General features: G+C 36.4%; 1 long non-coding RNA gene across 1 annotated transcript in view; it reads right to left on the bottom strand.

The window, feature by feature from the left end:
• LOC139182734 (uncharacterized) overlaps positions 1–13,635 on the bottom strand; it is a 327,514-nt gene that overhangs the window by 64,560 nt on the left and 249,319 nt on the right. The window lies entirely within an intron of this gene.

Genomic DNA, 13,635 nt, shown 5'->3' with positions numbered 1-13,635 from the left:
GAATATTAAATGGGTGAGTTATGGCTAACAAAGGTAACACATTGGAAAGAGTAAGATAATTTGAATAATAATTCACTCAGTATTTCTATGATCCAAGTAATCCAGTGTTTCATTTATGGAATGATGATGGAGAGGAAGAAATAGAATTATCAACCAACCACATACTCTGAAAGGGATTGGGTAATTATAAATCTTTCTGACTTTAAAATATTGTTGTTGAGAAGATATGTTAAAAAGATAAGGTGTCTACAAGGAATGAGCTTCATAGGAGGTGTTTAAACAAACCTTAACAGATGTGAATCCTTAGAAGTTTAGTAAGGTATTTAAAACCAGTGAAGCAAGGGAAAAGGGTTATAACATTACACCTTGCAGAAAATCCAAAGAGATAAATATTTATCACACATGTGAAGTTGGAATCAGATTGCCCTAACACTTACAAGACAGAAACCTAGTCTTAATCATGTAAAATAACAATATGATAAATACTAAGTGCTTGTTATTTGTCAATGATTATTTTAAATGTTTTACATGCATTAATTTATACAATCTTCATAAAACCTATGACATCATTAGTATGATCATTCTTGATTTACAGATGCTGGAATTTAAATATACAGATATTATGAAATTTTTCCAAGTTCATATACCTAATAAATGGTGCAAAAAGGATTTTAACATAGGTACTCAATAAATGGAAGCTATTTTTTACTTAAAATATTTTAAAGTGATGAACTAAAAATCTCTATAAAATACTGGCTGAAACAACTTTTCAAATTGAAAAAACTCTGCAAACATCATATTTTTATTGCTGGTTCCCCATTTCCAGAGATTAATGTATTACATATTTCTTATATAAAGACTATTCAAAAGAAGAGTAGATTATACAGAAATGGAAATCAGCCTAAAATATTCGTTAGCCAGGAGGCATTGTTCTACTAAAAATTACTGGATATAGTAAATTAACCTAGGGCAATACTGTATTGCTGTATCTAAATGATAAAAAATGTAATTTCATGAGTCATTTATCAAATGCAACTGAATAAATTACTAAGAGTTCAAACAAACATGTTAGGAAAAAATTAACAAGTGTTTAAAAAAGAAAACATTCAACATTATGTCCACATATTTATACGGTGTGTGTATGTGTGTGTGTGTGTGTAAATTCACAGTAATCTGTATACATGTTACGGATTGTCTATAAATTTTAATTAATTTATTTATTATAATTGGAGGCTAATTACAATATTGTGGTGGGTTTTGCCATATGTTGACACAAATCAGCCATGGGTGTATTTAAATTTATTATAATATACAGCTTGCTTCTGAAGTGCTATCTTGTTATTTTCAACCAAATAAACTAGGCAGATCAATAATAAGCAATTCAATGACACAGCTGAATCAGATAAAAGTATACAGAAAATATTCATGGACTGTAGCCCGCCAGGCTCCTCTTTCCATGGAATTTTCCAGGCAAGAATATTGGAATGGTTAGCCATTTCCTGCTTCATGGGATCTTCCTGAACCAGGGATCGAATATGCATCTCCTTCATGGCAGGCAGATTCTTTACCACTGAGCCACCAGGGAAGCTCCTCCTAGACATGTAAGGATAAAATTTGAAATCTTTATCTGTAATCAATCAGTTCGGTCGCTCAGTTGTGTCCACCTCTTTGCAACCCCATGGACTGCAGCACACCAGGCTTCCCTGTCCAACATCAACTCCAAGAGCTTGCTCAAACTCATGTTTTGGTGATGTCATGCAACCATCTCATCCTCTGTTATTCCCTTCTCTTCCTGCTTTCAATCTCTCCCAGCATCAGGGTCTTTTCTAAGGAGTCACTTCTTCACATCAGGTGGCCAAAATATTGGAGTTTCAGCTTCAGCATCATCCTTCCAATGAATATTTAGGGCTGATTTCCTTTAGGATGGATTGGTTGGATCTCCTTGCAGTCCAAGGGACTCTCAACAGTCTTTTCCGACACCACAGTTCAAAAGCATCAATTCTTTGGCGCTCAACTTTCTTTATAGTCCAACTCTCACATCCATACATGACTACTGGAAAAACCAAAGCTTTGACCAGACAGACCTTTGTTGGCAAAGTAATGTCTCTACTTTTTCATACATTGTCTAGGTTGGTCATAACTTTTCTTCCAAGGAGCAAGCGTCTTAATTTCATGGCTGCAGTCATCATTTGCAGTGATTTTGGAGCCCACCAAAAATTCTCCAGGCAAGAATACTAGAATGAGTTGCCATTTCCTTCTTCACAGGGTCTTCCTGACCCAGTGATTTAATCTGGGTTTCCTGCATTGCAGGCAGATTCTTTACCATCTGAATCACCAGGGTTAGTATTAAACAACACCTCCACAAATAAGGCAACTAGATTTGCTTAAGGGCTTCTCCCATAGGTCAGGTGGTAAAGAATCCACCTACAATGCAGGAGACTCTGTTTCAATTCCTGGGTCAGGAAGATACCCTGGAGAAGGGATGGCTACCCATAACTCCAGTATTCTTGGGCTTCCCCCTCCAGTATTCTTGGGCTTCCCTGGTGGCTCAGATGGTATGCAATGTGGGAGACCTGGGTTTGATCCCTGGGTTGGGAAGATCCCCTGGAGGAAGATATGACAACCCAATCCAGTATTATTGCTTGGAGAATTCCCCATGGACAGAGTAGCCTGGAAGGCTACAGTCCATGGGGGTTACAAAGAGTCAGACAGGACTGAGCAACTAAGCACAGAATACTTGCTTAAAAGTGTTTATAAAAGATAAAGCAATAAAATATTTCTCAAATAAGAAATAACTTAACTCAATAAATATTTCTTGAATAGGCAGACCACATAGATTGTAAACACACTATAATTCCAAATCCAACATCCCTCATTTTACTAGTTTAAAAAAATTCTGTGAATAAATCCAACCATTCTTTTCAGAAGAAAATAAGTAAGACTTTTAAAAATTGTTTTTAACGAATGCTTTTGTGAAGCAAATAACCACTTTCTGTTTCCTTCCCATGCCTTCTATTCTCTATTCTTACATTTATGATTACCAGTTCTTTCCATGCAATTCCAGGAGATAAGCAAACCTACAGGCAAAATAATTACTGTTTGTCTTATATAATTAGGTCAAGGATGGAAAGGTCATAAAGTTTGGAAGGTGGCAAAGAAAATTTATATTAACACGAGTGTTGCTTCTCTCTAGTGCTTGAGGACATGGAAAGGGAATTTATGATATTTGGGTTGTGAATTCACTCTTCTGAATAGGTCAGCAGGTATCTTTGAAAGAGTTATAAAAGCTGGGATTTGGATGTCTCCCAAATGTCACAACATTTTAATCTGTTTCAAGCTCTATATACTATAATACGTTTACTTGAATTCTACATGATAAAATTCTGTTATATTGTTATCAATCATTTTAAATTCCAATAAGTGGTACTCAGTCTCAGATAGTCACATGAAATTTAGGTTAACTCCTGCCTGTCTAAAAATCTGTTATTCACAAATGCCAAAAGAATGCATTTAAGCAATTCATCATCAAAATAAGTGAGAAGAGAATACCTGACTAATTTAAAGCCAGAAAATGACATTGCTCAAGTATAAATAATAATAGTGGCTACATTAGCGATATGAAGGTACAGATGAATGACTTCTATTTTTACCTGTTTTCTAATTTTTAAACTTTACTTAATTAAAACTATATAATTCTTATTCTTCAATTAAATTATTTCATTTCATTCTTTAATAAAATTTTTAAAGGTATATTTTAAACAATGAAACAAAGAAATAAAAGGAATTCAAATTGACAAGTAACTTTTTGCAGATTGCATAATACTATACATAGAAAACACTCATGATTCCATAAAGAAAACTATTGGAACTAATCAATGAATTCAGCAAACAAGATAAAAAATTAGCATAATGAAATCTGTTGCCTTTCTATATACTAATAACAAACTATCAGGAACCAAAATTAAAACACAATGCCATTTGCAGTTATATTAAAAAGAACAAAATAACTAGGAGTAAATCTAACTAAAGAAGTGAAAGACCTATACTTTGAAAACTATACAATGTTGATGAAATAAATTTAAAATGATACAAATAATTGGAAAGCTATATCATGCTCAGCTCATAAGCTAGAAGAATTAATGTTATTAAAATATCCATATTAACGAAGTCAATTTATGGATTTAATGCAATCTTTATCAAAATCTCATTGATAATTTTAAAGAACTAAAAGAAACAATTCTAAAATTTATATGAAAACAAAAATGACCTAAATTAGTCAAAGCAAATTTAAGAAAGAAGAACAAAGCTGGATGTATCACACTTCCTGATTTCAAATAGCCCTCCTCCCAAAAAAAAATAGACAAATAGATCAACAGAACAGAGAGCCCAGATATAAACCCATATAATTTATAATATGAAATAACCTATGATAAAAGAGATAAGAATATACAATGGGGGAAAGACAACCTTTTCAATAAATTATATGGGGAAACTGGACAGCTACATGGAAAAGAATGAATCTGGACCATTCACTCCCATCATATATAAAAATAAACTCAAGATAGATTGAAGACTTAAATGTAAGACTTGAAACCATAAAACTTATAGAAGAAAATATAGGCAATATGTTCTTTCACATCAGTCTTAGCTGTATTTTTTGGATATATCTCCTCAAGTAAGGGAAACAAAAGCAAAAATAAATGTTAACACAACAAATTAAAATGATTTTGCACGGCAAAACAAAAAAGACAGCAAACTGAGTAGGAGAATATATTCATAAACAATATATTTAATAAGGCAAATATTCAAAGGTTAATATTCAAAATATCAAATATTTCATACAATTCAGTATCCAAAAAAAATCTGATTTTAAAATGGGTAGAAGACCTGAAAAGATATTTTTCCAAAGAAGACACACGGATGGCCAACACATATGGGAAAAAATACTCAACATCATTAATTATCAGGAAAATGCAAATCAAAACCACCATGAAATTTAACCTTATATCTTTCAGAATGGCTATCATCAAATACAGGACAAATAACAAGTGCTGGTGGGGATGCGGAGAAAAGGGAATCTTGATACACTATTGGTCAGAATATAAATTGGTACAGTCACTACAGAAAACAGTATGGATATTCTTCAAAACATTAAAAATAGAACTACCATATGGTCCTACAATTCAGCCATGGGCTATGTTTCTAAAGAAAACAAAAGCACTAATTCAAAAAGATATCTACACTCCTCTATTCACTGTAGCATTATTTATAAAAGGCAAGATATGGAAGCAACCTAGGTGTCCCCTGATAGATGAATGGGAATAGAAGTGGTATGTATAGATATAAACACACACACAATGGAATATTATTCATCCTAAAAAATGAAATCTTGTCATTTGTGACAATACTGATGGATCTAGAGGGTATTGTGCTGAATGAAATATGTCAGACAAAGACAAATACCCATTACTTCACTTATATGTGCAATCTTAAAAGCAAAACAAACAAAATGAAAACACATTCACAGAGAGGAAGTCCACACGGGGCTAGGGAATCAGGCAAAATAGGTAAAGGGGATTTAGAGACAATCTCCCAACTATAAAATAAATAAGTCATAGGGATGTAATATACACCATAAGAAATATGGTCACTGTAATAATTTTGTATGAGGCCAAATGGGTACTAGGCTCATTGTGGTCATAATTTTTAATGTAATTAAAGGTCACATCATTATGTTGTACACTTGAATCTAACATAACATGGATACAAATATATTCAATAAAAAATAAAATGATTGATTTTAGTCAGTTAATTTTTGCATACATAGAGCAATGAAGATAAATGAGGAAACAACCTATACTTCATTGCCTGATAGGTAGAATAAAGTTAATTATCATCTCCCACTAAAAATAAGTAGCATCTGGAAACTCTGTATGATCCCTCATTAAATAATATGTGTGATAATCATAATACAAGAGTTTATTTTTTCAAACCCCTCTCAGTATTATATAGGTTTAATTTAACAAAACTCAGTGGATTTCTTGAATGTCTAATTTGTCAAAAATTTATTAGAAAATAAATGGAGTATGATAATAGTTTTTAAAGTGACTTGACAGGTACCAAAGAGAAAAAAATAATATTATTTAATTAATGAATTAAACCTTTAAAACTCTGGAATCACTAATTGTAGAACTCCAGGGACTTTAGATATCATTTGAAGCCAACCTTCATATTTTCCCATTAAGCTATCTACAGACCAGAGAGGTAAATTTACTTTCACAATAAATGTCACACAGTGACATTCTGCACTTCCTAAATCCTAAGAGGTAATGATAATCTATAAGAAACCTAGGGAAAAGAACCCCTTCAGATATATGACATTTGTTAAGATTTAATGTATCAAGTACTTTTAATATTATGGCTCATTTAATCTTCAGAGAATCTATAAAAGCTATGACTTATTATCTCCACTTAATAGATGAGAAAATTGGTTCAAACTGTGAATAACTTACTCTGCCATACAGTGAGGGGTACAGTCAAATTTGATCCCACATGTATGACTGCAAATTTCAAACTCTTTCCACTAAGCCATACAAATAAAAGGGACTACTAGCAGAGTAGCCTCAGAAGCCAGATGGGAATAGTTTATCTGCAATTAATACTAATGGTACTACTACCACTAATAATAATTTTTTATATCTCAGTTCAGTTCAGTTCAGTCACTCAGTCATGTCCAAATCTTTGTAGAGTCAGACTGCAGCATGCCAGGCCTCCCGGTCCATCACCAACTCCTGGAGTTTACCCAAACCCATGTCCACTGAGTCGGTGATGCCATCCATCTCATACTCTGTCGTTCCTTCTCCTACCACCTTTAATCTTTCCCAGCATCAGGGTCTTTTCCAATGAGTCAGCTCTTTGCATCAGGTGGCCAAAGTGTTGGAGTTTCAGCTTCAACATCAGTCCTTCCAATGAACACCCAAGACTGATCTTTACGATGGACTGGTTGGATCTCCTTGCAGTCCAAGGGACTCTCAAGAGTCTTCTCCAACACCACAGTTCAAAAGCATCAATTCTTTACCACTCAGCTTTCTTTTTTTTTTTTTTAATTTATTTTATTTTATTTTTTAACTTTACAATATTGTATTGGTTTTGACATATATCAACATGAATCCTCCAAAGGTATACACGTGTTCCCCATCCTGAACCCTCCTCCCTCCTCCCTCCCCATACCATCCCTCTATACAAGCAATAAATGCTGGAGAGCGTGTGGAGAAAAGGGAACCCTCTTACACTGTTGGTGGGAATGCAAACTAGTACAGCCACTATGGAGAACAGTGTGGAGATTCCTTAAAAAACTGGATATAGAACTGCTTTATGACCCAACAATCCCACTGCTGGGCATACACACTGAGGAAACCAGAATTGAAAGAGACACATGTACCCCAATGTTCATCGCAGCACTGTTTATAATAGCCAGGACATGGAAGCAACCTAGATGTCCATCAGCAGATGAATGGATAAGAAAGCTGTGGTACATATACACAATGGAGTATTACTCAGCCATTAAAAAGAATACATTTGAATCAGTTCTAAAGAGGTGGATGAAACTGGAGCCTATTACACAGAGTGAATAAGCCAGAAAGAAAAACACCAATACAGCACTCAGCTTTCTTTTTAGTCCAACTCTCACATCCATAGATGACTACTAGAAAAACCATAGCCTTGACTAGATGGATCTTTGTTGGCAAAGTAATGTCTCTCATTTGTAATATGTTGTCTAGGTTGGTCATAACTTTCCTTCCAAGGAGCAAGTGTCTTTTAATTTCATGGCTGCAGTCACCATCTGCAGTGATTTTGGAGCCCCCCAAAATAAAGTCTGACACTCTTTCCACTGTTTTCCCATCTAGTTCCCATGAAGTGATGGGACCAGATGCCATGATCATAGTTTTCTGAATGTTGAGTATTAAGCCAACTTTTTCACTCTCCTCTTTCACTTTCATCAAGAAGCTCTTTAGTTCTTCTTCATTTTCTGCCATAAGGGGGGTGTCTTCTGCATATCTGAGGTTATTGATATTTCTCCCAGAAATATTAATTCCAGCTTGTGCTTCTTCCAGCCCAGTGTTTCTCATGATGTACTCTGCATAGAAGTTAAATAAGCAGGGTGACAATATACAGCCTTGACGAACTCCTTTTCCTATTTGGAACCAGTCTGTTGTTCCATGTCCAGTTCTAACTGTTGCTTTCTGACCTGCATACAGATTTCTCAAGAGGCAGGTCAGGTGGTCTGGTATTCCCATCTCTTTCAGAATTTTCCACAGTTTATTGTGATACACAATAAAGCTTTGGCATAATCAATAAAGCAGAAATAGATGTTTTTCTGGAACTCACTTGCTTTTTCCATGATCCAGCAGATGTTGGCAATTTGATCTCTGGTTCCTCTGCCTTTTCTAAAACCAGCTTGAACATCTGGAAGTTCATGGTTCACATATTGCTGAAGCCTGGCTTGGAGAATTTTAAGCATCACTTTACTAGTGTGTGAGATGAGTGCAATTGTGCGGTAGTTTAGGCATTCTTTGGCATTGCCTTTCTTTGGGATTGGAATGATATCTGACCTTTTCCAGTCTTGTGGCCACTGCTGAGTTCTCCAAATTTCCTGACATATTGAGTACAGCACTTTAACAGCATCATCTTTTAGGATTTGAAATAGCTCAACTGGAATTCCGTCACCTCCACTAGCTTTGTTCATAGTGAAGCTTCCTAAGGCCCACTTGACTTTGCATTCCAGGATGTCTGGCTCTAGGTGAGTAATCACACCATCATGATTATCTTGGTCATGGAGACCTTTTTTGTACAGTTCTTCTGTGTATTCTTGCCACCTCTTCTTAATATCTTCTGCTTATATCTAAGTGTAACTCTAAAATTTAAAGTAAACTCACACATATGCTATTTTATTTGATTGTCAGTACAACCTCTGAACTGTGAAATAAATATAAATGGTAGGAAAATTGTACCCACTATTCCCAGCTTACCTAAAACAGCTCATATATATGAGACAGTTATATATATCAAGTATTTTATATATATGAGTAATATATATGAGTAATGAGTAACTCACTCATTGCCTTTCTAAATCAATGCCTATATTAGTATTACCTCCTCTTTCTAAAGTTGAAGTCCCATTTATGAACATCTACTTGATAGTGGCGATCCATATCACTCAGATAATGATAGAAAATTTAGTGTCCTAAGAGTAAATCGTAGATGAAAGACTCTGCAATAGGAAAATCAATGTGATACAAGAACAAGATACTTCTAATCTGAAGGTATGTGTCCTTGTGCTAATTGCCTGTCCCTTTATTAAGAAGATTGCAGCTAATTATTAGAGGTGTTATGAACCATTCTAAAATATTTATTCCCACCAACAAATACTTTTGAATGTTCAGTAAAAGAGAAGCCTTGATTTGGCAGAAATTGAGATGGCTTTTGTGGGCTCCACAACCTCTCAGGAATCTAGGCACTGATAATTTGCTTTGGCGGAAAAGGAATCTGTGAGAAGTAGATTTCTGCATGAGTTCTATAACTAAGAAAGATAAATACTTCCCACCCTTTTCCTCAGTCCAGGCCCATGACTGGGATTGAAGCCGTAAGAAAAAAAGGCATTTCTAAACTGGTTCTGAGGCAGAGAGATTGTAGGAAATACATCATAGTCTTGGATCTCAAAGGTGTACAGCTTGGGAGTTCCAGGAGACAGTGTCTGGATAACGTGGCAACTGACCAGCAGAGCAACAGCAAGGCTTTGGTAGGTGTGGTGGAGCTGAGTGTCCCTGACAGAGACTCAGTGAACAGCCCTGGCCACTGGCAAGACTGAGGTTTATACCAAGCACATGCAAACAAATATCTCCAGAAATACATGGGTGAATTTTTCAAAAAGCTGAGGTCTATGGGCAAAAAAGGAGAAGAAATCTTTTCAGTAAAATCTGGGTAGATATGCTAAAAACTACCACACAATTGCACTCATCTCACATGCTAGTAAAGTAATGCTCAAAATTCTCCAAGCCAGGCTTCAGCAATATGTGAACCGTGAACTTCCAGATGTTCAAGCTGGTTTTAGAAAAGGCAGAGGAACCAGAGATCAAATTGCCAACATCCTCTGGATCATGGAAAAAGCAGGAGAGTTCCAGAAAAACATCTATTTCTGCTTTATTGACTATGCCAAAGCCTTTGACTGTGTGTATCACAATAAACTGTGGAAAATTCTGAAAGAGATGGGAATACCAGACCACCTGACCTGCCTCTTGAGAAACCTGTATGCAGGTCAGGCAGCAACAGTTAGAACTGGACATGGAACAACAGACTGGTTCCAAATAGGAAAAGGAGTTCGTCAAGGCTGTATATTGTCACCCTGTTTATTTAACTTATATGCAGAGAACATCATGAGAAACGCTGGACTGGAAGAAACACAAACTGGAGTCAAGATTGCCGGGAGAAATATCAATAACCTCAGATATGCAGATGACACCACTCTTATGGCAGAAAGTGAAGAGGAACTCAAAAGCCTCTTGATGAAAGTGAAAGTGGAGAGTGAAAAAGTTGGCTTAAAGCTCAATATTCAGAAAATGAAGATCATAGCATCTGGTCCCATCACTTCATGGGAAATAGATGGGGAAACAGTGGAAACAGTGTCAGACTTTATTTTTCTGGGCTCCAAAATCACTGCAGATGGTGACTGCAGCCATGAAATTAAAAGACGCTTACTCCTTGGAAGAAAAGTTATGACCAACCTAGATAGCATATTGAAAAGCAGAGACATTACTCTGCCAACAAAGGTCCATCTAGTCAAGGCTATGATTTTTCCTGTGGTCATGTATGGATGTGAGAGTTGGACTGTGAAGAAAGCTAAGCACCGAAGAATTGATGCTTTTGAACTGTGGTGTTGGAGAAGACTCTTGAGAGTCCCTTGGACTGCAAGGAGATCCAACCAGTCCATTCTGAAGGAGATCAGCCCTGGGATTTCTTTGGAAGGAATGATGCTAAAGCTGAAACTCCAGTACTTTGGCCACCTCATGAGAAGAGTTGACTCATTGGAAAAGACTCTGTTGCTGGGAGGGATTGAGGGCAGGAGGAGAAAGGGACGACAGAGGATGAGATGGCTGGATGGCATCACTGACTCGATGGATGTGAGTCTGAGAGAACTCTGGGAGTTGGTGATGGACAGGGAGGCCTGGCGTGCTGCGATTCATGGGGTCACAAAGAGTCGGACACGACTGAGCGACTGAACTGAACTGATAGAAAACAAGTTTATTTGCTAGGCTGGTGAGGGAGTCAAATCCAAACATGTAATGCTATAAAATGTAGGCTTTACAACCATAGGTTATTATAACTGAAATGATGCTTACATATTATAGAGTCCAACCCCATTTGGTCTCTCATGAGGAAACTGAGGTCTCATGTTACTTCCTTCTCAAGGAAACAAGCCTCGAGAGTGATTAAGGCAGAGCTTATGACCATTGCTTTCCACCGGATCATGGTGCAGATTTTTCTCACAGCTGGTCCATTTCATTTACTTAAAAGAGCTTTGCATTTGGCACTCTTGGGCTTCTTTAAATTTTTGAGAAGTGAGAATTCTTTTTAATAGAACATGGGCTTTGCAGTTTTAGAAATACTAGTTTTGGTAAATATCAAATTCTTCCCTGAACCAGCTCTTTGAAAAGGCTTTGATGTAAAAAGAAAATTATTTCTAAAATAACTTTTTTGTAACACCAGCAAGGGCACCTCAGGACAATTTATCTTTTCTGTGCTATTCATCTAATATCCTTACATTTAAAATGCTAGTACAAGACAAAAATATCGAAATCAAATGCAACATTGACTTAGAAATTTGTCCAGTTAAGTCTTGCTGTTGCCTCTGGTCTTTTTTATACTTTCAGAATGAAATGATTTAAATTTGGAAAAGAAGGATGCCACATGTTGCCTGGAAAGTCAATGATAGTTTTAAATTTAATATCATATGTAATGTGTAGTTAAATATTGAATTGGAAGGATGTGGCTAGTGTCTACCATATATACATACATATTTATAGTCTAAGCCTATGTATACAGGCTCAGACTGCCTCTACATTAAATAATTAGCAGAGACCATCTTCTTTATCAGTATTAGAATAAGAGTAAGAATTTTGAGTTCTAATTTCAGCTCACTTTCTAATTGCTTTGTGGTCTTGTGTGATTTAATTTCTATCTTCAGTTCTTGGTTTCTAGAAGAGTATGCATGTATGTTTCCTTCCTAACCTAATAAAACAGTGTCATATATATTGGTATTGATTTAGAAGGGCAATGAATGAGTTATTGATATACAATATAATATTGATTTATGTTGTCTCATACAGATCATTAGCTGTTTTAGTAAATCAGGAAATAGTGAGTATACTTTTCCTACCATTTGCATTTATTTTATAGTTTAGGGATTGTACTGACAATCAAGTAAATAGCATATGTTGGTGGTTACTTTAAATTCTAGAGTCCCATTGAGATATGTGTGTGTGTGTGCCAAGTCACTTCAGTCATTTTCAACTCTTTGCAAACCTATGGACTGAAACTGGCCAGGCTCCTCTGTCCATGGGATTCTCCAGGCAAGAATACTGAAGTGGGTTGCCACGCCTTCCTCCAGGGGATCTTCCCGACCCAGGGACTAAACCCATGTCGGTTACATCTCCTGCATCAGCAGGAGGGTTCTTTACCAGTAGCACCACCTGGGAAGCCCCCATTGAGATATAAGGAATTATTATTGTTTACTTAGAAAATCTTCCCATCTAGCTGTTGAGACTACACCACTAGCAATCTCTTCCATCAGTAGGCTGAGGTCTTGCAGTTGGTTAGCAGTGCACTGAGGGTGAATCAGAAGGAGAGAGTCCTATTTCATACTCAAATATCCTAAGGGTTGCTGATAACTTAGCCATAGTTTATCTTGACTGACAGACAATATCCTATTCTCCTCATCAGATCAACTCTATGGTCACTTCTTTCTCCTTGAACGTAAATCCTAAAATACTGTGTTGGGTTTGAATTCTCGAAGTCCTATCTAGAGTAAATAACTAATACTTTTATTTCCATGCCTACTTAAGAACCAAAAACAAAGGCAAAGTCGGGCTCCTCTAGAAGGAAGGCATCACAATCTATTAGGTGGGAGAATAGCAACCCTTCATCACAAATGGAGGTATGAGGAGGGAAAGTAAGATGGCATGTGATCTTTTTATTCTAATTACTGACTCAAAAGAGAAAAGTCTCATCCTAACCCACAACACACAAACGCATGATGGCAAGTCCAAACAACCATCACCCATGGCACCTAGAAAGTGACCAGAAAAGAATTATCTCCAAGAATTCTGAACTGGCTGTGCTCTGTCTCTCTTTCACCCTGGAATTGCTCTTCCCTTAATTGGTCATTGTGAGTGTGTGTGCTTAGTCGCTCAGTAGTGTCTGACTCTTGTGCAGCCCCATGCACGGCAGGCTGCCAGGCTCCTCTGTCCATGGAATTCTCTAGGCAAGAATATTGGAGTGGGTAGCCATTCCCTTCTCTAGGGGATCTTCCCAACTCAGGGATTGAAGCCAGGTCTCCTGCATTACAAGCAGATTCTTTAC

Source organism: Bos indicus, chromosome 4, assembly GCF_029378745.1.
Source record: "Bos indicus isolate NIAB-ARS_2022 breed Sahiwal x Tharparkar chromosome 4, NIAB-ARS_B.indTharparkar_mat_pri_1.0, whole genome shotgun sequence".
In the NCBI taxonomy this organism is placed as follows: Eukaryota; Metazoa; Chordata; class Mammalia; order Artiodactyla; family Bovidae; genus Bos; species Bos indicus.
The sequence above is the reverse complement of the archived record's forward strand: the minus strand, read 5'-3'. Positions and strand labels throughout refer to the sequence as shown.